This window comes from Grus americana, chromosome 2 (assembly GCF_028858705.1).
Source record: "Grus americana isolate bGruAme1 chromosome 2, bGruAme1.mat, whole genome shotgun sequence".
NCBI lineage: Eukaryota > Metazoa > Chordata > Aves > Gruiformes > Gruidae > Grus > Grus americana.
The window spans coordinates 117,985,539-118,011,738 of record NC_072853.1 but is presented as its reverse complement, the minus strand read 5'-3'; the positions used below and the strand labels follow the sequence as shown (position 1 = coordinate 118,011,738).

The 26,200-nt window shown below is 39.9% G+C and overlaps 1 protein-coding gene across 1 annotated transcript in view; it reads left to right on the top strand.

Annotated features, from left to right (window-relative positions):
• The window catches only part of STAC (SH3 and cysteine rich domain), a 253,151-nt gene that overhangs the window by 10,833 nt on the left and 216,118 nt on the right, over window positions 1-26,200 (top strand). The window contains exon 2 of the mRNA XM_054817053.1: window positions 19,376-19,503. The gene's annotated coding sequence lies outside the window, so the exon portion shown is untranslated. The remainder of the gene's footprint in view (window positions 1-19,375; window positions 19,504-26,200) is intronic.

The window sequence follows — 26,200 nt, the reverse complement described above, 5'->3', positions numbered from 1 at the left end:
TCAAACTCTGTTTATAGGGGGAAATCTTGGCCTTAATTATCAGGTTGTTAATGTCCTCTAGATGAGAATACATTCCCATAAAAATATTTTTTCTGTCCATTTTAAATATGGACACAATTCTTAGAAACAGTGTTTTGCTGTTCTAATCAATGCTGAATGGTAACTCATGGTAGAAAGTGAGGTTGAACATGAAGACTCTAAATTTTGCATTTCTGTATTGACACAACGGTTAAACGAGCTGATACAGGGAGTGGAAAAAAAAAATCCCACTTTTGATTCTGCAGATGTATCAGACTACTTGCATAGGCCCTTGTATGGATTACAGGAAAACCATTTGTACTCTCCTGCTCCTCTCTGTTTCCTTCCCACTATATACTGAGTACACAGTGCTCAGAACAACCATAATGATGGGTTTCTTCTCATGTCTTGTAATAGCAAGAAAGGAAGTGGTTTGGGCACGGCTGCCCTAGTGTGTAACACGACTGTCTGGCTGCAAATGTGAACACTCTGTACTGGGAGAGCACCCTTCCTTCTGGCAGAGATAGTCAGAATTTCTCTTCAAACCCTTGTTCAATAAAAATAAAATTCCATAGAAAATGCATACTCTTTCCTTACAAAAGCATGTCTTGGGCTTTCATTGAGAACCTAGATTCAGCAAAATCTGAAAGTGTAGACTAGGCTGGGGGAGAATCAAGCTTTCTGTGTAGATGCTTGGTTTTAACATTGAAAGTTTTCAGCACACTTTTAATCTTCTGTACTTTGACACAAGGGTTTTTTAGTGTGAGGCAAACAGATAAGTAGAGCTGCATGTTCACCCTATGGGGCTTCCAAGGGAAAGATGTTGAATATGTTTTTAAATAAATGGCACCTTCATTATTTATTCATAGCTAGCGTGCTAACTGAAAACAGCTATGCCAGTTATTTCAACAAAGCTTTGGCTGATTTCAAGTACAATTCCTGTAAGTAGAAAAATAGGACCTAATAATTTTGACCACTTCAAAGCTTTACCCAAATGATCTGTTTACTCAGTGACTGATATCGTTTCTAGATATGGGATTTGTTTTCATGCGTTTTTTTAAAAAAATTTGCATTAATAGTTAAGACTGCAAATTTGGGACATGGCTGACTCAGCAGCATAAATTATATATGTAACAGCTACTGATCGCTTTATGCAACATGGCATCATGAGTTGTGTTTTCCCATTCTGAGCTTACTGTGACCCTCAGTCCCTCTGCCACTTTGAATCAAAATTTCTTCTTTTCCAAGGAGTATGGGCTTTTACCTGTTTCCCTTGAGCTAGAACTTGTGCACCTGGTACTGACAGGGCTTGACTGCATTTGTGACTACTTTCTAGAGCTCATGGGGAAAATGTTAATTACTGAAACTGAGACCTGGACTGTATCAATGTTTTCCTGAATGTCAGGGCTTGGGAGGCTAACGTGAACTAATGTGACAGATTTTTGGAGGGATCTGCCACTCATATTCAGTCTCTTTTGGTCAGAAATTACCATGTGGAGATTTGGGACACACAGTATCTGAAATATGGCCTATGCTTTGAGCAGGAAATGTTTGATTATCCTGTTGGGGCTCAGAGGTGAAGCTCTTGGATGGAGTTTCTGTGGATGTGGCATTAGTGCTGAGAACTCTGGAGATGCAGGTTTTGTTTCTGGTGTTGTCCTGGGCTTTGTAGCCTTAAACAAGGCACATCATCTCCACAGTGCTGAGATCCTTTATGTAATGAAGATAGACTCCCTTCTCAAATAGGGCCTGTCCAATACCCCCATTTTCATGTACTGAAATTTTAAGTTGACTCTGGGTTATCTTTACATGGTGGGTGAAGGAGTGTATGCTTCCCTCCTGCACTCATAGGGTTGTGCTTTCCTGCTCCCTGGCCCCGGGAGCATCTCACAGCTGATAGCCTGGTCTGCAGTGCAGCAGGCAGTGACACTGGTAGAGTGCCTCAAAACAAAGGGGCTGCAGGAGACCTACTGCCTGGCTGCTGTACCCTTCCTCTGGTTTTTTTTGTGTGTTTTTTTTGGTTTTTTGTTTTTCTAGCATGTGACCTGATGCTGCTGTTGTCTCCAGATTGGGACATTAGACACTTGAGAGGCTTTCTTCAAGGTGGGCTATGCGTCAACAACCATGGCGCAAATGGCCAAGTCCTATTTTCTCCTTCCTTCATAAGCCCTAACAACTTTCAGGATGAAGAGTGTCCTTTCCTTGATCCTATCCTAAACAAATTTGGAGTCCAATGCTTGGGTTCACCATGGGATCCCAAATGGACTCAAGATACAGCTAATCAGATAGAGCAATGTGGATTTATCATAGTCCATAGATAACAATCTGCCTGTGCTCTAAGCAGTTAGTTGTCTTGCTGCTGACCAGGTAGCATGCAGAGCCTTCTTGGTGAGCTCAAAGCCCAGAGGAAGGGGAGAAGAAAGAGCCTCTGTGTCCCACAGTGGGAGATTGCTGGTCCAGCAGAGCTCAAAGTCTGCTTAGAGGGCTGGTATAATTTTTAGATGGCTCTTCTGTGAATGCATTCCTAAGGTAATAGCAGTTCTGCATTTCAACCTGAAAAAAAAAGTTCATCATTTAATGAAGGAGAAATGGTGTCTCTTTAACTGCCTGAAATCACTATTAGTCCTCTTGCCTCTTTTGCTTCTGGTTAAGTGGTACACGGAATGTGTTGCTCCCTAGAAATAAAATTGCTGCCTCTTGCTGAGGGGAGAAGAATGTCCGGAGTGTCACACCGTGCTTGCAATGGGGCACGGCTCTGGGCAGAATGGGGGATTGACGCCCTCTATTGTTGGGAAGGAAAAAAAAATCTGCAGCACAGCTAATCGTGTTCTTTCTCAGTCCTTTCTTTGATTCCCCCCGCCCCGTTTTAATTTTTACCTTTTCATGCAGTGGCTGGCTGCAGCCTCGCAGCTAACAGATGGCCGGTTTCATCTGGCGGCCCGAGGGTCTCAGTCGCCAAGTAAATTCTTGTCACAAGTGGTCAGCAGGGCAAGGCTGCTTGTCTCTGCTGTCCTCGCCAAAGCATGAAGCAGAAAATTAGCCATGCAAATCTTTGTGCATTTTATTTCCAGCATGAGTGTGTACTGACGGAGTTCCAGATGGCTGAGGCACGCGTCCTCTGGCTTGCCAGCACCTGAAGGGCATCATTGCCACCTGCTCTGTGAAACGCAGGTTGGCCCATAAAGTCTAGTTTGCAGAATTGCCCTTTATGCAATGTATAGTATGATAATAACCTTGTACGTTCCTCTCTTGGCAAATATTTTGTAGTAGTTATTTACTGGTTTCATTGTAGTTGGTGGCAGTTAATTTCTTTTTTCTTTCCCCCTCCTGCAGCTTATTTGCAGAAAGCTCTTTTGCAGTGTCAAGTCATGAAGCCTCACCTGCTCCTGCTTTTATTCTGAACACAAAGCCTTGCACTTCATCAGCATTAACTGATCCTGATGCATCCCAGACAATGAAACGATGGCCGTTGGGGCTATTAGGAGAAGCCTCCCTGGGCTGCTAGATGCAGAATTTATAGAGTCTGTCTTTAACCTTTTGGAAAATGGAGAAATGTCTCATTATCTAAAATGATAGCCTTGTACACTGGAGAGTTTAGCTATTTGAACTACTTAACCAACCCTAGTTCTAAGATTTTTTTTTTTGTATTTGAAAACCTGAAGCTGCAAGAATTGTTATTCCTGTAGGTGAGAACATTTTCACCACACTTACAGGAAAGGGCTATACCCATGTGTATTCTGGTCTGTCATTCAAAGTGATCTGTTCTCTTGCTGCATTGCATACACCTTCTCTTTCAAAATCTCATCTGCAGAAGAATAACTTTTAGATATTGTAGGTGTCGCCTAGTGGAATTGAATGATTTCTCCTCTGCCCAGGAAGAGGTATAGATAATCAACAAGAGTATTATATGATCTAAGGAGCACACTGTCACTTCGGAGTCTTGTGGACTGTCAGTTTGGTGCTGTGCATGCTCCGAGGCAGCAGTAGTCACAGAGATCAGGTGTGCATGCTGCTTTGCCAGCTTTTGGGTAGAGAAAGAAAGTGCCGATAATCACAATATAGGATTAAACCAAAGCCACAAAGTGATTTACCCGAATCTCACAGGGAGTATGTGAGCTAGGAATTACAGCTCAAGCTGTTGAATCTTAGGTCAGTGTCTCAGACAAAAGCTCATCTTTCTTCTGGGAACAGCAAAATACATTGCAGTACAATCAACATGGGAGAGGTGGTGTGAGACCCTGAGTCCAGCATGCTCTGGAGACAGTAGAGAAAAGTTAGTTTGACCTCAAGTGCAGTGATGTCAGTGAGGTGCTCAGCTTGATGTCTGCCTATTTTGCCTTGATGTAGGCTGTACCACACAGGACGCGGACCCCCTTCTGCAGAACACAGCTTTGCAATGCAGCTCTATGTGCTGCTCTGGGAAACACTAATAATCAGTGCATCTGTAGCCCCTTTCTTTCCCACCTCCCTGAGTTTATCCCTGACTGGCCTTTGTATGGCCTTTCTGTCTTCAAAGAGGGACATCAAAATGGTGTGAAAACCCAATGCCTCAACAGAATGGTGTCTAGACAGACCATACTGCTTGTGTAAACAGGCTTAATTTATATATTCTTTTGCTTTATGTGCTGCAATGATTTTTGCTTTGAGGGAATTCTCATACAGCTGTTTGTTTTATTGTAGTGCTTATTCTTAGAGGAAGCTGTCAGGAGCCGCAAAAACACTTTCCTTCTCCTTTAATCCACTATAAAGCCAGCCCTTAAAACTGATTTGCTCCCAGAGACCTTAGGCAGTGGTATTTAGATTGAGACAGGCTCCCATTGTGAAGCCATCCTGCTAGCCCTGTAACATCTGAAATGGCACAGGAGAAGGTAGGCAACAGTATCAAGGTTCTCCTTCACAGGCCCATAAGAATAGGTAATTGCTCATAAATTGCTGTTATGCTGCTTTGATTTCCTTGCTGAGGACCTCTTAGCTGAGAAGACTGATACTTAAAGTGAAAAGAAAGGGAAGGAGTGATGTTACTCTCTGCAGCGGAATACAATCAACCAATACTGCAGTTTTACAGGTGAGTGGTCAAAACTGCTGGGTTCTCGTACATTTTCAGAGGGCACCTACTTGACAAATGGTGCCTACAGATCCACCAGCCTCATGCTGTCTGGTAGGCATTTAAAAGTAGATTATAGTGTTCTTTACCTTCCCAGGCTATGAAATAAACAGCATAACTATTTTCAGTGTCAAAGTCTGAATGCACTGTGTGACATATCAGAATTACAAACCTCCCAGCTCTGCAGAGCTGAATTTTTATTGTGCTAACTCCTCCAGTGAGAAATAACAGCCTGGCAACTGCACTGAACTCAAGTTGTTGCAACATGCAGGTACATAAGAGGCTCATGTTGCATCCAATGTATACATGAGCCCACACTACATACAGAACTTTAGTGTGAGTGCTATAAGGGTACAAACAGGATTTCAGCCCATGCTACTCCCAGGAGCGGTTGGCAAGTCTGGCTCTTGTCCAGGAAGCAGATGCAGTTCCTCAAGAGGGTATGATCTCCTAGCACGGTGGTACTTGGTTTCCAGCACACAAGTACAAGTAGTGCACCACTTGCTCCTCTTGAAAGATTTAAGATGCTCAGCATAAGTTATCTTGCCTTTGCCAGGAGGCTCATGGAGTGGTATAAAATGACTAGCATGCCTCCATCTCTGTTGCAATTTATGGACAAATAAATTAAGACTTTAGGATCTTTTTTCTTTCTGCCAACCTCTATAGTACTCAAACTTCTCTCATTCATAAGTCGGATGCCTTCCATTTGAATGCTGTATGACAGATGGTATTCTAGTATAGGCTAAATGCTGATATAAAGGCATCCAGGGAGGCTGCAAAAGGCAAATGATAAAGGTGTTGATACATAAGAAACAAAGGGAGCTACTCAATGGCTATGAAACCTTTCACTGTGATCCTGCAAGACAAGTATCTGCTGGGGTTTGTACTGCTGTGTGGGTGGGTGTGAAGTGGAGGAAGCTCTAGGCTTGGTCCTGCACACTTAAAGGAAGTTGTATTTACTCTTATATTTGTTCAATAACCAGACAAAAACAGTGGTGAGGTACAGACACAAAATAGCTATTTCTTATGAATAGACTTGAATGAAATCCTATTTGTGTAAATTTACTTCTGTCAATGTTTGAAGTATAGGTCTGGGCTGTTATCTAATGCTCTGGAAGTATAGATGTTTTACAGGCACCAGAGGAGTGCAGAGGTCATACTGAATAGGAATGAGTGTCACAATTCCATGCAAGTCCCTGCATTACAGGAATCTGATGGCTTTACAGCACAGATGGGAACATGAGGAGCTGGAGTTTTCTGTTTCCCTTTGCATTTGCATCACAGCCTTACCAACAAACTGCCCTGATCAGGTGGAAGGATGCATCTATAAAACTTCTTATTGGGTTTGAAAGGGATTACTGGGAATCCTTCTTTTATTGCTCAGTTGATGTGCTGTTCTGTAATACACACTTGAATCCCTTTGTTCCTTTAGCACAACCTCACTTTCCTATTAGTATCTTGAATTCTGCCTGTGGTTTAGCTCTCACCTTCCCACTCATGGAAGTAGACTGTCCATTAGCCTTGCCTGCAAATGTTTACTTTATCTTTCCTGCTAGAGCTGTGCATAGAAGCTCCTTTTTCCCATCCTGAATGGGCAGAAGGAGGACTTCTATACTGCCCTTCCTGAAAAGACAAGTCCTCTTATGCAGGTGAATTGGTAGAAGAATGAAAGGATGCTGTCCTCTATGGCTTCTGTGTCCATCTTGTCACTGACTGTTGTAACACAGGCTGCTTGATGGGCAACAGAGCTGTCCCTACTTGCTACTTTAAATGGAATCTGATTAAATCAGATGTCACAGCTGATTTTACCCTGGTTTTTCCCCTTGGTAGTCTCACAGGTGGTTGCAGTCTTCCAAGTAATGGTGTCTCTCTGCAGAAGGTACATCCTTCCAATGACATGTCCCATAAAGTTTTTTTTTCAGTTAGTGTTATGGCATGTGGTGCAGCAGAAGATGGAAGGAGAATACGTCTTTCCGTTGGGAAAAGTAAAAGTGTTGCACCCTAACTCACTTTGCTTGGCTGCAAGGGAAAATTTTGTCATAAAATTCATGGCAAAACTCCTATTGACTTCATCTAAGTTTTCAGTGGGATAACTGCATCACTAGGGAGACTGAAAAAGAACCCAAGATTGGCCATATTATGGAGTAAAAGCTTTAAAGCACTCTCTAAAATGGTGAACAAAGCCTGAAGCACAGGACATAGGATAGATTTATGTTCCAACCATATGAAAGTTTTTTAGGGGGAGCTGAGAACATCCTATACCATCATTTCAGATACTGGTTTGACAAATAGGAGCATCTTTCTCTTAGGACCTACTTGAATTTCTTTTTTTCTAATGCTCCATCCCAGCAAGATGATAAGGATATTTAAATGTGTACATAAGAGGATTTAATTTTGTAGACATAAGCCTGAATTTTATCTTCTTTTTGCAGAAACTCTAAAACAGCAGCTGTGGAGTGGGTTTCTTTTGGTTTTTTTTTCAAACGAGGAATTGGAGAACTTCTGTGTGCAGAACAGGAGATGGAGCTATTTCCTAGCACGAAAAGTATTTTGTAGTTTAGTTAAGCACTAGTAATAGTGGCATGTTGTCCTTGATCCAGTTCTTATGTTATCATGATTGCAGTCCTTCTGTAATCCCTCTCTACCCCTGAAAATAGCCTGTTTTTTTTTAAAGCTCAATAGTAGTTGTCAGCACATCAGGATGACATTTTATTCACAATCTGGGTTTGTGATTAATGGAATCAATAACCAGCAATGCTTTGTTTATGTCGCTGGGGTAAGCAGCTCTCAGAGGTGACAGCTGCTTATTTTGAGGTGAAAGAAAGGTTATTTGTAAGGCTCCCAGTTGTGTGTCCATTTCAGCCACTAGGCAAAACATGAATTACTCTTGCAATCTTTTTCTGTTTTATTTCTAGTCTCCTCTTCCATGAGGCCATGTATTTATTCTCAGGTATCTAAATTAAATGTAACTATTTGTTTGGTTTCCTTAGGAAATGAGGCTTTTGGAGTCATGTTCCATGCTTGTCTGTGTGTCTGTCAGACTATTGCAATTAACTTTTGAACCCCTGGTCAATTCTAGTGGCATTTGGCAGAGGGGCAGAGGTCTTAAACAATTACATTCCTGCAAATTGCATAGAAATTGACAGCTGGGTGATGGAGAAAAACCCCTGTTAACACTCTTATAGGAAACTGTCAGTGTTCATCTGCTACCGAACATGAGAAAATCCTCTTAGAAATACAAATCTCTTGGAATGCTGACTACATTGGTTTTGCTGTTTCTGGAATGCTTTTTGTTTATTTATTTTCACTCAAGGGGTGTTAAAAAAAGTGAAGTAAATGTATTTTATTTTTATGCTAAGAGTTGTAAGGCTGTTCTGGGAGAAAAAGCTGAAATAGAATCAATGGTTAGTTTGGGGGGTTTTGTTTGTTTGCTTGGATGATGTGCCAAAGAAAGAAATCATGCTCTCCACTTCCTGGTTCTGGCAGGAAATAGAAACAGAATAGGATAAAGAGAAAATGTCACTTCCAGATTGCCTAGAAGCAGGAATGTCTAAGAAGTAAGAGCATCTGTTAATGTATAGTTATCCTATCCCTCCTCTGTTATTTCAAGGTTTGTGCATCCAGGAATGATTTGGTAGATTATCTCTCTCCTTTCTTCCAAAGCACCTGTGGGCCACTTGATCTATGAACAAAAGAACAGCAATGTCTAGCACAGGTTTATTTTCCTTTTCTTGGTGTCGTTGTGCTGTACTGCAGAGTACTTGTTCTTCTTTTTCAGGCACGGAGGAGTCTCTTGGCATCGCTACTGTCATTATAACTGCTATCCCAAATCATGCTGCAAATAGCATGATTCTGTTGCCTGCTCTCAGCACACTTTTGCTCAGTAATGCAAAGACATGCAGGTTTGTGGAATTTGAGGTATGGCCAGAGGAAGTGCTTCAGGTAGGCAGACTTCTCCATCTGCTAGGAAATATGAGCCTTGTTAGGCAAGGATGAGTCCTACCTCTTCTCCTTGGAGAGCTGAGCTAGGAGATAAGAAAGGAGGTATTAGTGTACTTCATATGGGTGTGTCGTAGAATAGAAAGCAGAAAATGCCCAGCAGTTCAATGTAATCTTTTTTTTCCTGTTATGAAATATATTGTTTGGTTGCTCTTTTTCACTCCTGCCATGTAGTCAGCTCATCTATGAGGTTAGGAAATGTTCTTTCTTTGGATGCGTCTTTCCTCCCTGCCTATTAACACAGAGCCATGTCCCAGCCCTTGATATTTTGCACAGGCTGCCTGACCCACTGTTCTGTCTGTTCAGCACCATTCTCAAATCTATTTTCTGCCATTAACTGATTCTGGCCACAATACTCCAAACATTTGACAAATGCAACAAGAGTATTTCACATCTCATCTAGTGTAATAAGAAGTAGTCTTTTCATATTCTATAAACTTCAGTGTCATTAAATTAAAGACCAGTCTACAAATATTACTAGATGCTTTCTTATTCAATTTGTGGCAGTGACAAATAGGATGTTTTTGTATGGAGTTTGGCATATGCAGACTTTTTCTAAAATACTGATATGATATAACTAGACTAATGTTTGTTTATCCTGAGCTCAAATAACTACCTTCTCAAATGTCTGGTTCATATCTGTTCAAAATGAATTTAACCAAAAATGCACCATATGCATAAAGAACAGCTAGAGGGAAAGGATAGTCCAGGAAAAACATTGCTGGGCTTGAAGAAATCTTGTAGTCCAAATTGCTATCAGATTTTGGGAGGTTCTTTTCACTAATTTCTTCTCTTGCTTATATTGTATACTTACAGCTTTGAGACAGGACAGCAAGTAAGGCCAGTTCCTTTATAAAACAGACAATTTAGACACAGTCCCTCCACAAGAAAATCTGCTGTAAGTGCTACCATGATTCAGCTGAATTACTCTGGAGTTACATTTGCTTACAGCAATTCACTGTCCAACCAGGGAGTGTGCAGGTTGCTGACCCACCCTCAAATGTTACTGCAATGCAAGACAATGTGGCTAGACCTGAGTTAGCTCCTTCCTTCCACACTCACCTTTGATGCAAATGTGGGGACGTTGCCCTGCCTCTGTCTCCGTCATCCGGGGCTCTTAACCCATTTTTGCCTCGAGCAGAGTGCTCCCACTGCTCCCTGGTGCTGAGCTTGTGCTGAACCCCGGCTGGCCTGGCTGCAACAGGGCTTGTCTAAGCTGATGAGTGCGGTGCAGGTTTACTGCCCAAGTTCACTACTAGCTCCAGATTCATGGCACTTTTAAGGCTGTATTTTTCTCACAGATCAGCTAAATGTAGTGTACAAAATCTACACAGCTATGGATCTTGTGTTTACTGTGGGTTTGGGGGGTGGTTGTTTATACCTTGAGTTAATGAGGCATTAACTTGGGAAGCAGTCCTCAAAATGTAGGTCATAAAAAACAAAAGGCCACCCCAAATCTATCTGAGTGGCAGAGCATGCACAGTTTCAGCATTATTCATTAGAGTTAGTTCAGTTAACTGTGAAGAATTTTTGAAGAGATGACGAATCCATGTTTTTCTTGAGAATTCAGTGGATATTACATAATGAGAGCAAACAGCAAAGAAAATACAAGCCATATTTTTCTCCCAGAGAAGTATTTTCAGTCCTTGCTTCCACCAGTAAAGGTGCTGACAAATGCACTTATTTTTTGGAAATACTCACCAGATATTTTGACATATGCTGACACATGAAGTACAAGTGATATCGTATAGTAAGAGATAGGGTATGTATTTTCAGGATATTTTGAGGTTACCTGTTTCTATTTCCCGATGGTAGAGGGAAAGAATATCTTAGCTAGCCAGAATAGCTAAGACCTTGTTGATCATCCACGTTACCAAGTGTGAAGGTCTCCAACTTTCTTGCCCACTCTGCCAGCGTAAGAAAATGTCTGATTTAAGGACAGAGCTCTTTCCTGCTGCTACCATACTGAGGTGTAAGAGCCGATATACATTAGAAACAGTCTGAACTCCCACGATGGGTACAGGAATAAAGGAGAGGGCAAGTGTTCACATGTGTTCTGGAAGCAGAGGACAGAAAATGCTGCCAGGGTGATTGTGTTGTAGCTGGAGAAGGAAGTCCCAAAAGCTGGCTGTGTTGGGTTTGCATGGCAAGGTTTTGGTAGTGGGATGGGGGGGATACAGGGGGGATACCCAACACACTGGCAGTTGTGGAAAGTGTCAAACTTGGGCTGTTCTGTCTTAATCCAGTTTTTTCTTAGCTGGATCCTCTATTAGGTCAGAGATTTTTGTTTTGGCAAATACTATATACCTCAAGACAGCTGAACTGTATGACTCGGAGATTGATGATAGAGGTCTACTTGTGCTAAGGAAGTAATAGGTTCTGCCTAAAATAAGAGAGATCATAGCTCTCCAAGAGGCTGCCCATCTTCCCTGTGGTAAATTTTCTTCCTGAATTTTAGATGTCTGCCTAATGTACGGAAGCTTGATGTTTTATTAGAGTTATGGTCTTAATGTGGACACAAGAGTATGAGTGAGATGATGCAGATTCCCTTGTCTCGTGCTCTTAGCCTAGTTGTTTACAAAATCTTGGTTCTGGTATGTTTTCTTGATTCTTTAAAGCAGAATAACTTGTCTTCCACTGTGATGGTAAATCTGCCACCATGCCAAACATGTAGCCTTTAATCAGTGACCTAACCACAGCCCAAAATGAAAATCTGTTTGAGTCATTTCTGAAATCGGACTGATATTTTAAGTCTTGAACTCAAATGGGACCAAAATATTAAAACTTCACAGCTGTGCTGTAACTGAACTCAAAATGTATGAGATTGCCTCCCTAACTGAAATGTTTAATTGCCCTGGCTGCTGGGGGACTGCATGGTCTTTCAAGCTTCAATGTACCTAGCTCTAGCATACAGCAAATTTAATTTTCTTACCTTCTCATCAACAAGGTCAGCAAGTCCCTTGCCATTAAACATTTTCACCATGTAAAAGCACTGGCACACAGTGATCAAATTACTTCTCAGTCTTCACTTTGATAAACTGAATAGATTAAGCTTCTTAATCAACAAAGTAGCACTTCTGCAGTCCTCTTTTGCTCTTTTTCACCTTTCTACAGTCTTCTCCAGTGTGGACACCAAACCAAAATAATCTAGTGTATAGAAGCCAACCCACTTCCTTATTTAATAGTGTGAGATAGAGTAAGATATCAGAATATGATATTTTATTTCAGTTTGTGTATTTGAGTCATGCTGCTTGGAATAAATGTTCTGTTTAAAAACCAAACCATATGAAAATGAAATTCACTAGATGAATGTGTTCCTCAAACAGTGCAAAGATACAGCAAAGGAGGAGGAACAACAAATGCAACCAATAGGTTTAAATGTAAATTTCATTTTTAATAACAAAATTGGTAGCTATAAAAAGTTCCGGTATGTTCCCTAGTGGCCCCTTAGAGTGGTGGTGGTGATGTATGGGGTTTATTATTGATTATTTGAGTATAGGGGCAATAATAGGAAATGTTGTTTTATTTACTTTGTGGATTCTGATTCTTAAAATAAATGTTATGTTACTTAGTCCTTGTTTCAAAAAAATTTACTGTGAGTTGCTGTTTCTTTCCTCAAAGAGAGATTAACAGAGGTCTTTACTGTGTGCCATGAACAAATTCATAGTTTATTATAGTGGGTTTTTGCTATTTCATTGTATTTGCTAGACAACCTAACAGAGTAGTATTTAGTTCTGCCAAGGAGTGTATAAGCTTGAGCTAATATCTATTTTCATGTCTTCTGATACAACATTATTTTTTCCTGAAGTGTCACAGTGAAGGAAGAGGCTACTGTTTGTTTCCAATTAATAATTCCATATTCAAATATGGCATATATCTTCCCAGTCTCTGTCACATGAATCAAACTACTTCCTCAGCAGATTTCTGTACTACTTCCACCTACTCACAAACTAAATTATTCTGTGCTTCCTCTTGTTTATTAATTCAACTTTCTCTCCTTTCCAGATGAACTGAGTTTATGCTTATCATCATATCTGGGTTCCTACCCCCAGATTTTTCATAATGTCTGTTTTTTAATTACTATCTCATTTGGTAGTAACGTAGCTGTTAGTATAGGTAGCACTATTTCCTGGCTGGTAGTTATCTTCATGGCTTTTCCTGCTATCTGTCACAGCCACAAATATTTCATTAGTTAGTGGTTTCCTCTCTCCCTCCAGTTATATGGGAACTGTCAGTCACACAGCGAATGAATGCTGCAGGAAATCCACACTGCATTCTCATATAATTCAGCACTATAATTTCCTCATCTAAATCTAGTACCGTTAAAAAACCAAACGCTAGTGTTCTCAAGCCTCTGTTTTATTCTTGTGACTAGCCTGAGAGGGCTTTTCACTGTAGGACGATTTACTGCCTAGTGCTGTGATTTAATCTGAGTGGCTTTCACAGGGAGAAGCTTTGTGGCTCTGTGACTTGAAGTTGAAAGTCCACAAAAAAGGCTCTGGGAGAATGCAGAAAAGGCTATATGCATCCTTTTGTCTTGCAATATGTTGAGAAATGAGAAGGAGAGGTTTTGCACAACACAAGGGCTATTCATGTCCAGTTTGGAGGTAGCTGAGTCATGAGGGAGTCTTCTGAGGTTTTCTGTTGAGTGAAAGATGAACACACCTGAAATTTGAAAGATTTCTTCAGATACTGAGTCAAGATGCCTCCCGAAAGGAAATGAGCTGTAGTCAGTTAACTATTTTTTTCTATTATGCATCAGCTTCTCAAAGCCAGTTAACTGTAATCAGCTTTGAATTTAAAGGTCTTCACTTCCAGTGTAGATGTGGTGTGTACCACTTCTTCTCTTCCTTAGGAGGGGCTGTCATTTGACTATTGCAGCACACCATCCTTGCATAGATGTCCTTTAGGGAGGTGAGCTTGCTTCCAAAAGAAGGAAGTTGCTTTCCTCTGACACTGTAGAAAACCAGTTTTGTTGAAGTGAAACACAAGAGGATGCAATCCTGAGCTGTGAGTGCATTTGAAATTATTTGTCTTCATTAGTACAATACTCTGCAATTATCTTTTTCCCAATGCCAGCATTTGACTAACAATATTTCAAATTTCAATCTCCCCTGCAGCCTCCTGCCAAAACACTTAGAGTTGATTCTTTGATGTCTAACAAGCATGTGTGTGGTGGGGGGATATGTACAGATCTTTCCCACTGTGAATGCATGAGTAGGATCTCTGACTTTCAAAGGACCACCTATTTTCATTAAACCAGTAGGAGTCTGAGATTTCTACAGAGCTAAACCACATTTTTTACTGTCATGGTTTAGGCCCGGCTGGCAACTAAGCACCAAACAGGTGCTTGCTCACTCCCTGCCCCCAGCAGGATGGGGGAGGAGAATTAGAAGAGTAAAAGTGAGAAAACTCATGGGCTGAGATAAAGACAGTTTAATAGGTAAAGCAAAAATTGCACGCAACCAAAGCAAGACAAGGAATTCATTCAGCACTTCCCATGGTCAGGCAGGTGTTCAGCCATCCCCAGGAAGGCAGGGCTCTGTCACACATAGCGGTGACTTGGGAAAACAAACACCATCACTCTGAATGTCCCTCCCCCTTCGTCCTCTTCCCCCAGCCCCATCATGCTGAGCATGATGTCATATGGTATGGAATATCCCTTTGGTCAGTTGAGGTCAGCTGTCCTGGCTGTGTCCCCTCCCAACATCTTGTGCGCCTCCAGCTATCCTGCTGGTGGGGCAGTGTGAGAAGCCAAAAAGGTTCTTGACTCTGTGTAAGCACTGCTCAGCAGTAACAAAACTATCTCTATATAATGGAAATGTCTCTATATTATCAACACTTTTTTTCAGCACAAATCCAAAACATAGCCCCATACTAACTACTATGAAGAAAATAAACTCTATCTCAGCTGAAACCAGGACATTCACCCATTTGTTTCTTAATATTTGCTTTCTTGCTTTTGAAAGATGCTGATAATGAAAGCAAACAGAGTGACATCTTCAGAGGAGAGCTATGTGGATGTGCAGGAGAGGAAGGAGCTGCATTGCTCGATGAAAACTATTCAGGCTTCACATTCAGCTTAGTGATCTTTCCTCTTTCCTACTCAAGTGAGAGTTTTAGGGATTAGTAACTGCAATAAGTACCTGGGACATGAAACGCTGTGATGTTAGCCTCATAACTAGCAATGTGCATTGTGTGGTAGGTGAGGGATGAAACTCCTGCTTTGGTCTATGTCCAGGTCTCCTACAAAGTGCCAGACATGTATTTGACTTTATGCTCTTGCTATACCTGCAGACACAGAGCAAAGGGAAACACTGTAGGATTTGTCCTGCAGAAGAGCAGGTTTGCCACACTTTCAGGTTGTAAATTGCTGTATTTCCTCCTTTCCTTAGATTGAGCTATTGCTAATAAAGACCTAGCCTATCCCTAATTGCATTCGAAGAAACAAATCCAAACTGCTCTGGTAATGAACAGAACTGAATCATGTTATATCTTAAAGAACTTGCACTGTCACTAGATGTTTCTCCGTCACAATGGAATTATCCTAATAGCAGATTGGCTGTCTCATTAAGTTGCTAATTAGTATGTATTTATGTTAAAAGGACATATTAGTGTTGCTTTCTGTGTTTTCCCATGTTCTTAAGGCTTGAATGAAAATTTTAATGCCTTTTCTATAAAAAGATCCTTAATTAGGTTACACTGAGTGCCAATTAGTGAAGACTTGAAAGTAAGTTCCCAGTGTATTCCTTGCACTGCTGTCATCCTCACAATTGAAGTAGGCAATGATAATCACACATTTGTATCATGTAGGCACCATGTAGCAGATGATATATTGGGGTTTGAACAGCAGTTCATTTTCTTTCTGTGATTCCTGATGCGCCTAACAATATGAGTTAAATCCATTTCTTTGGTCAGCTTCTTATAGCTATAGAGAACATGTTTCCACCTGAGAGGTAATTCTTGTGGAGAGATAGCTAATGTTTTCCCTCAGAGCTGCTCATGAAACAAATCTGATCCTCAGACCACTAGAAGGCTAGTGGTGCTCTGGGAAGCAGCATACTCCAGATCCTGGTCAAGGATGTGTGAGGGTGAGGGTCTAACTGTGACAATGTAATTCACACAAAATTAGTGCACACACACACTCCCAGCTCCCCCTCCTCCCATGTTTCAGACAATAAGCAGAGACGTTTTGTGTAGTGGAATTGCTTGTACAAGTGCCATATGGATATGAAACGTAGCATTCACATGCAGAATAACATTCTTTGTCCACCGTCACCTGGAGCAAAGCATTATATTAATCAAAAACAGAGTTCTGGAGTTGCAGTTTTATTGTTTAGAGGTTTGACTTCTCCCTCACCCCCTTCCCAACCAGGCAGCTCTACTGTGGATCGTTGGTCTAGCCCAAATACTTGTGGTAGTCCTTGAAAACACAACTTTTAGCTGAATGGTAACCTATCGTGCTAAGGGAGAGGTTGAACCTATTACATAGAAATTCAAATATGTGTGTGCATACACATACAAAAATATTATTGTTAGGGCTGTATTCAACAGTCAGTTGAAGTCACCAAAGGGTAATTGTTATTACCCTTGCTCCTTCCACTGAATTTATTTTGTGCTAGCATTGGTCAGTCATGTGACATTTATGGTAGAAAAAAAAAGTAAAGGGGAACTGTAGCGTCACATGCCGTAGCTCATGTTTTGTTTTGGGGGGCTTTCTTCCCTTCAAAAATAACGCTGCTCCTCACAGTGACTTGGATGGGCTTTTAGAGGAGATGTTCTTTGTTGTATTTCTTTCCTGACTCTTTCCCTTCAGTAGCACTCAAATCAAAGCCAGAGGCAGGAATGTGGAAAAATAGCTGCTACTGAAAAAAACAGTGTGATTAGTGTGCCAGATGCTTTCCTGTCAGCATGGAGTGAGAAACAAACTTGTTAGCAGAGCTCAGGCTTTCAGGCCAACCGCCTGCTATCTATCCTGGGTATTCATAGGCAGAAGATGTGGATGTATGTTGCCTTCCAAAAATGAGGAAACATCAGCTTCTGTTTGTAACTTCGAGGTTATAAATCTTAACTAAAACAAGAAAACTTGTTGCTACGACTAAGTAGTTCACATTTTTTAACTGAACTGGCAAAATGTGTAATAACTAATAGTGAAATACTATCTGTGTCAAAATCAACGGAGTGAGCAAATTAGTTTCAGTGCTTGATTAGTTAAATCACCATGCTAATACTGCAGAATAATCAATCTTTGCTGTCCATTGGGTATATATCTCACTAGGGAACCTTATTACAGTCAGTCAGACCTCTAATCGGAATCTAGCAAAGTATCCTTTTCCATCTTCAAAGGAACTAGCATGATCTTGCCAGGATCGGATATCTTAAATTATGTTGTAGTCTTGGGGAAAAAATCCAGATTAAGATACCTATAAAAATATCTAAAAAATATGCTGGCATAATAAAAACACTTGCTCAGTGTTCATTCAACTGCAAACTAAAAAAAAAAAATCAGACTGCGATACGTTCACTATTCTGCTGTGTACCACAGACAATGTTCTTACTGATTTTGGCAAGCAAGACAATTAAGAATATTTTTTTGAACAGTCGGACAGCTTTAACTCTTGATAGAGAACATATATCTATTAAATATGGCAAGACGAAACCCATGAGCAGTAAAAAACGTTCAGTTTTGTAGATTTGCATGCTACCTAAGCATTTTCCTCACAGCAGTCAGTTTGTTTACAATTGTAAAATATGTGTAACTTTCTTTTGGCTTTTTAGAAAAATAGTATCTAGGTATTTAGTATCTCTCCAGGACTTCTATTTTCCCTTCTTAGATCCTTCCTTTAACACCAGAAATTAAAATACTATCTTGCATTGTCTAAAATTATGTATGTATGTTAAATAGTAATTATGAAACAGTACTTTCACAATTATAATATCTGTTGGACAATTCAAAACAACAAACCCATTCATACAACCTTCAATAGCGGGCTCAAATGCTTTTCCTTAAGTATGATGTGAAACAACAGATTCAATGTGGAGGACTTGCATGCTAAGTATTAATTGTTCTTTGCTTTTTGGGGGAGGGTTCCTATGAAGTAAGTGCTTATATCACAGTATATTATTATGCTATAACTGCAGCTATAAATTGGATCCAAGTTAGCTAAGCAATGATTGCAAACACCTGGAAAACGTGTTGAGAACCAATTGGTCATGTATTGAATGTGTAGTGACAGTCATATTACTGTACTACAGACTTCTTCACCGACATGGAGGGTTTTTGACAGGTAAAGTTCTGCCATTTCTCAAAAGCAAGTAGAGCTGGCTGTACCTCTATTTTATGCAGACAAGAACCATCAGTGAAGTTATTGCTGGTTCAGCAGAGGGTTATAGTCAAGGCAATCTTAATGAAGCTTGGGCTCTTCAAATTCATTGAATGAGAGATTTGACTCATTCTATATTTACCTCTTTCCTGTGTGAACAGTGCAATCATAATTTTGAAAATCATGTGTAAAAATATGTAAGAGAAGATTCTATTTTGAGGGCATTTTGCACACACTTGCTCACAAGTGTAATCCCAGAGAAGTTCTGGGCTGCCGAATTGCAGCAGCAAGCAGAATGATAAAACACTTCTTCCTGTTTCCTCCAAAATACCATGTGTGAGAAATCATATTGGGGGAAAAATAGCTGCAACAAAATGTTACAATATTTTTGTCAGACATATTGCGTTTGTACTGTGCATGTATTCTGATTTTAAAAGTATGCAAAGTGCCTGTGTGACAATGCTATTTCCTGCTTAACATAAAGAATTTCATAAAGACTAGGTATTTTCTTTCTTGTGTCTTACAGCTGGAGGCATGAAGATATCGAAGTGACTGCTAAACATTAGTCATAATGGATTAGGGATGGAACCTATGTTCTTTAATGTCTAGTTTCTTAGAAGGACTAGAATGTATTTAATTTCAGAACTTAAAAGGAACCCAAAAGTTAGTTTCACATGGAAACTACTTGAAATAAAACTGAGGAATTGTCACACTTGATCAACTGGACTGAAGCATTATTTGGATTTTGACCTTTCATCATATTCCATCACAAGAATATGCTGTGGGAGTTTTGGTTTAGTTTTCCAGAAATTTTGAATTTACTGATAATTTTGGTGGTTGTGGGTAGAAATGGAGGACTTTTGATAAGGCATTTCTGATAATCTCTAACCTTAATTTTTTTTTCCTCCCTCTCTGTTGATTTCAAATCCAGGTTACTTCTAGTGCAACCCTGATGCTCTGCCCTGTCAAAGGAGTATTTGGAGTGAACTCAGATTAAATGACTGAGGTGTACCAAGAACAGCAAACCCCTCTGTGGCTGGATTCAGCGTTGGCACTTGGGTAGGTGCAACATGCACCTTTTTTACTTTCTATGCACCTGTGTATGCTGACCCACAATTACATCCTGACATGCCTACCTAGCCTTTGAAAGTGATAGGTAATTTAGGAAGGTCGTAGGAGAGGGAGGAGGAGGATGACAGTCCCTCAACTGGCATAAACCTGCATTAACTCGTTCATCATAACTCATTGATTTCACTACCATGACATCAATTTCTCTAGTTGAGCATCTAAGCCTTTCTTAAATAGATTACACTGGCTTTAGCAGAGCTGTGATGATTTATGCCTACTTAAAATCTGCCCTCTGCAACAATGCATGCCTAATCTTATCTTAATATACACACGGAGAGTTGTTTGAAAAGGAGTTAGAGCTGCTGCTGTTCATTTGATGTGTGTCAAGTGACTGCAGAAAAGTGAGAAAGAGCAAGTAAGCCACAACCCAGTGTCTCAGTACATAACTTCTTTTCTCTATCCATAAATGCATTTTTCTCAACTACAGCTATGACTGTATACCTCTGCATCGACTCAGCCCCTTTTTACACAAAACTTCTGTCAGATTTTCCCCTTTGCTCACCATCAACACTAGTTGTGGATGGTTAGAATAATAACCTATTCTATCAGCCCAGTGTGAAGAACAACATTGAAGGTGGTGTATTGAGATAATGTGACTGGATTTTTATAGATGTGGAGGGCTGACCAGACCTCATTCAGTCCTGGGTCACTCAGCACAGCCCTACCTCTCCTCTATGCTTTCTGCCATCATTAATGAGACCTGAGTATGCCTACTCTTGACTTATTAGCTGCAATGGTGTGGACTGGAACCATGCAGTCATGAAGTGGAAGCGTATTTATCCTTCAGCAACATTCGTGCCTTGAACTTGCAGAGCTTGATTTCAGTTCTCTTGAGTCACAGTTGATAACATCCTAAGCCCAACTGTTTAAAAATATTGCACATGGTAACTAGGTATAAAGCTTCCTGGTGTAAAATTACTGCAAACAGGCTTTGACCTCGGACAGTTCTGGTACGCTGGAAATGTCTTAAAGGAGGAATGTAAACATGGGAGCCAACTGTAAGGGCTACAGTGCTTTCTACCTCTGTGTTATTCTACTATGTTGTAATTTGGAGAAGTGAAAAGAAACCATGTGACTATCAAATTATTGATGCCTTTCAGAAAGTCTAGGATTGCTGGTTGTGTTTGGTGCTTCTTGACTGTTTAGATAGACAATATAGATTTCTGGTCAATATTTTTTTCCCCTAGTATAAGTAATGATGCTAAGCAAATTAGGTGTCAAAACTGGTCTTTCCCTTCCATTTTTTTCCAATGTAATTTGTAATCATTTGTCTGGAAATACAGCACTGCACTGGTATCTTGTCTTACCTCTTTACAACTGTTTTTGTTCAAGGACAATTGGTTTTAAGTTATGTTCATTATTTTTCAGCATGCTTGTAAACTCTCACTGTGCTCCTTCAAGTCTGAACATTCCTTAACTTCTGAGATACAAAGGAAGGCTTAACTGGAATGTCTTTCATTCAGTGATAGAAAAAGGAATATAAATTAAGATTACACATAGATTGAATGTTACTTAGCAAGTGTCACTCTTCTCAGAATAAGCTTCATCCTGGCATAGTTTGCATAATGATATCGTATTTGACTTCTCTGAGATGGTTTTTATTAAGTTAGAAATACAAAATTGGGCACAAGATACATGTAAAATGTGAACACACTGAAAAAGCAGATGCCTCTGACTTCTAACAGAAATTCTCCATCAGAATGCATAAATTCTTGGTTTAACTGCTTGTATTTGGTGTTTGATTGCTCAAATACAGAAATTATTCCTTAATGCTCACGAACAAGCAGGAAGAGCTGTTTTCACTAGGTCTCTCAACTGTGCACATAGACAAAGATAGGTGGGTGTTCTTCAGGTGACCTCCCTTTCTTGTGGTAAGCGAGGGAACAACAACGCTGGAAAAAAGTTTAAAGAATTGAAGCTTGAGATATGACCTGAACTCCTCAGTTTAAGGTCCTGATCATGCTCTACAGCAGGTGTATTTTATGACCCTCTATTGCAGCCCCTGATGGATTTATAGACACACATGCAGCATCTGTTGAGTCATAGAAGCTTTCCTTATCAAAACAACCTCAGTAACAAATACTTGTGTAGGGTATAGCTTTAGTAGGGAGAAACAGATCCATCTTGTCAAGGAGGGAATGAGCTTGTCAGTATTCAAAAAATCGCTAAAGATAAGCTTCTGTGGGGTATAGCCTCCATCCGTGTTGAGGTGGAGTGGCTAAGCATTTCTCAGGACCAGGGCAATAGTCATCAGTTTTATCAGCTATCAGTGATAATAGGCTGCATGAAAGCTAGATGCAGATGAACTCTTCTTCAAAAAGTCTAGACTCTTTTTTTTTTTTTCCCCCTCAATTACAGTTGTATTCTTTTCCACAGTGAAACATAATCAACATACATTTACATATTTCATGTAATCAGGACAAGTGGAGGTGCATGCTGGAAGTGGGATATTATGGTCAGAAACAAAAACCCAGCTGTAAAAAATTACAAAAAGCTTAACCCATGCACCCTTGTTTATACACTTTTACTTGAATCTGTAAGAGCACTCTTGTATCACAGTCCTTCTAGAAACAGTGACTTTGGAAAAAAGCAAGTTCTTGCTGGAAAGACAAGCTTTTTACAATGCATTGTTATTACTAGAGCTGGAAGAGCTGACAATAATGCTTACTGATTTTTTACTTTGTTCAGCTCTATGGAACAGTTCAGACAAGAGACTAAGCTGGATTACACTTCATGTCATGAATTATCATCTAAGCACTTAATAAATTTCAATTAATCGTGATAATTTATCTGTCTGAAGAAAATGCGTTAGGACAGGTGCTGTCCAAGATGTAGCTAGAATACAACAGGATTGCACAGTTGTAACTGATGATTTAGTTTACCTTCTAGGAACTATTCTACCCCTGAGGAATATGAAAGGGAAAACACATTTGACTTTCTCAAAGGGACTTCAAAAAAACCACATAAATAAGCCAGGTGTCTGACTCCTGACAGTTCTCAAATCACTGAACACAACAATCCATTTCAGAGATTTGAGAGAAACACAGGATTTCTAATAGAATAATACATATCAGGAGAGCTCTTCTACCCCTCTGGATGCTTGCCTATGCAAAGCTGTTTTATTTGACTAGAAAAATATATTGTGCCACAGGAAGCTATGATTTTTTTTTTCTTCTGACAGCTAGGTTTCCTGTGTTTTGAATGCACACTATTCAAGGGGCAAGTAGGAAACCAATTTTTTAATATATTCTTTTATATATATATATGTATACAAGCATATATATCTTATATGTATATATGTAATATATAAAGTATATGTTTTATAAATATGTATTTATATAAAACATATAGACAGATATATCTCAGAAAATGAAAAGCAGTATGCAAAGGTCAGTACAGTTCACAAAATCTCATTAGGCTTGAGCAGCCTGTCCTGTTCTGAAGTCCATAACGTACATCCTGACATCTGAGTAAGCATATCTGGTCAGGGTGATACAGGGCTAGATTTCATCAGTGGACTAATGAATTAACCATCATCTCCACCCCCTTCCCCCCCCTTCTTTTTTTTCTTTTAAGTACCCAACTCTTCTCTTGTCTTTTGCTGCCAGCAGAAGGAAAGCTCCATCTCCTCAGCTTTAGTATCTGTGAGCAAGACTCAGTTACAGCACCTGCTCCTTCCTGTCTGGATGATGTGGCTAGGGCTTGTTTCATGGGTAGGAGCATGCCAGGGCCCTCCATGCTCACTTTGTGAATGCACGTCAGCAATCTGAATCTGCTCTCCCAGTCCCCACACAGGAACAACTCAGCTTGTTACCATTTCTAGCACGTCTTCATCTGTTGCTTGATTTACTGCAGCTATAAAGCAGCAATTTCCTTCTATTTCTGGGAGGCAAAAAAGGAGGCATCATCATAGTTTGAAAAGTCACCAGAAGTTATTCACATCAGCATTATGCTATGTTTTTCCCTTCCTCGCTTATCTATTTGTCAAAGCAGAATGCTTTCCAATGTAGGAAGAGCCAGTGAGGCAAAGCACTGTGCTACAGCACTCTTTTCCAGTAACTACAAACAGTGAGTTTATTAGCTCACTTCATAGATTCTCTCATGAACAGTGGAATTACAGAAGTAGCATCCTACAGACTGTGTCCCAAAGCTTATTGACTTGAGGTATCAATCAAGATGGTAGAAGCTCAGACTGAAGTTTTTGCCATGGCTAAAATACATATGAGGGTGCCCTAAGGATTCTCTACTGCCTAATGAGGGGCAGTCTCATACTCCAATAATTTCCTTGATTGCAGCACTGAAATAGTCCCTTATCAATCCACCTGTTTGCTTTCATGAAAAATGGAAGAATTCAGTATGGATGAGTTATTATTCTTAGTCGAATTTGCTTGAATTTTGTCAACAGGTTCAAAAGTTGATAACCAAAGAGACAGGTGAAGTAAAAAGAAAAGATCTGAGAGAGTGAGTTAAAAAAACCCAAACCAACCCAAAATACCAAGAACAAAACAAAGAAAAAAATCAAGTCTTTTTCTGGATAAGTGCTTTGCTTATCCAGGAGTTAGTAGCTTTCACTTGTGCTTGCTGTACTTAATGTCACAGGATGTGTAATGCTGTGTGGAAGCCATGAGGGTAATTGAGAATTGTTACTGGCAATGCTTGTAACAAAGCTCTTCATTATATAAACATGGCAAAAGCGTCCTTTAACGAAGGCCTTAAAAATCGAAGCTATTAAAAATATCAGAACTGGCCAAAATTATTCTACCCAATTATTATTTGGATTGGAAAGTGTGGCCCCAATGAAAACAAAATGTTTCATTGTGAAGAGTGGTGTGATGCCCCCAAAAAATATCTGAGTTTTCTAGCACAGGAAAAAACCTGTTTTCATTGTATTAGCTGAAACGATATGGTTTAAATGAGGCATTTCAACTGGCTCTTGCACAAAATTGTCAATTAAATAAATCTCTTCCTTCAGCACAGTTCAGTGTCACTGAATCAGCATTTTCCAATGAAAAAGTAATTTATTAGAAAATGTTCAGTTTTGATCTCTATAATGCTTTCCATCAGGCTAAGAAGCTATTGTTTTTGAGAAGGGTGGTCCAAGCTTCTTTTCATAAACACTTCTTCTGGTTTCAAGTTGGCAATGCTGTCATGAGGGAAGGATAGAAGTTAGTAAATCTAATGGTCTTAAATGCATTGAGGCAGGCATTGTCAAAATGTTCTCATGTCCTTATTGTATCCCTGTCCACTTTCTATTGTTTCCACAGGAAGAGAATGTTTTTCTTAATACTCAGAGAGGTCTGTCCCATTTCATTGTTGTGAAATGATGAATCTGCCTGCTTTGTTTTTAATTAGTTTTTTCAAGTTGTTTTTTCCCCCCACTTACTAGTTAGTCTCACTTATAAGAAGTATATACTGAGAACTATGGGTTGGGGGATTTTTTTGATTCTTATGTAGCATTTAGGGATTTTTCTTGAAAATAAAATTAAATGTTAAATGAAGGGTAAAAGGTGGGCAGTCATTTAAAATAGTTATTAACACTAATTGCAATCTGTGGTTCAATTAATGTTTTTTTTGGGAAAAAATTAAATCCAGAAAACAGTGACCCATAGGGAACAGCAGGTACTTGTTAGAAGTGTTAAACTGAGCATTAATAATACTGTTGTGTGTTTGGAAACCATGGCAACAGCAGGGAGTGGCGATAAAGATAATTTTCTAATGTCTAAATATATTAATTAAAACCTGTGCCCACCTCTACTTTTGATCCCAATGGCAGATAACTCCTCTAAAATAATGTTTATCCTGTGTATGTGAAAGGGGAAAATGCCATAGAATAACTGGTGAAAAAAGAAGTATGAAGCCAAGGTAAGGCATTTAATTCTGCTCCCCCCCCCCCCCCTTTCTGTCTAAACTGAAGATAAAAATATTTGGAAATTTTTGGTCATAATGGAGGTACAAAAAATCTGAACTTAGGTTCAGTAGTCATTAAAATCTTCTAACAGTAAATCTCAGGGATAGTTTACCTGACAAGACCCTCCTTCACTGGAAATTTCTAAGAACAAGTTGTATAAACATCTGTCAGGAATAAAATAGAATTTAGTCTGATTTTGGATTAAGGAATAAACTAGATGGTCTGTTGGGTCCAGCAGCATTTTTTGGCTATGCAGAGTCACATAGCAAGAGCTGCTAAGGGTGCACCCACATTGTGACTTTCGAGTGTGTTAGCACTTGGTATGGAGCAGGGAGTCCTTGATCTCACAGGACACCGGCTGAATAGAGACAAATAGTGAATTCAAACTCTATATTGCTTCTCATTGCTGGCGCTTTCTGGCTCAGGTAACTCTTTAGCTGGGCTGTGCAGAGATGGTAATCTCATGTGGAGCATTTAACACGTTAAGTGAAGTGGTTCTTCCCAGACCATCTGACAGTTCTGGGAAGAGGTGGGTCTCTATTCCCAGCTGGCCAGGTGTGTACCTTCCTATACATCACAGGAAAACACAAGGGGCAGTGAGATGTCGGGATTTTTCTTTTCTCCTTTGTGCAGTACTTGCCAGTTCCTGGACAGACACAGCTGCCTTAGCAGTGCAGACCCATAGAGCAAACAGGTCAAACCTGGGTGTAATATGAGAAG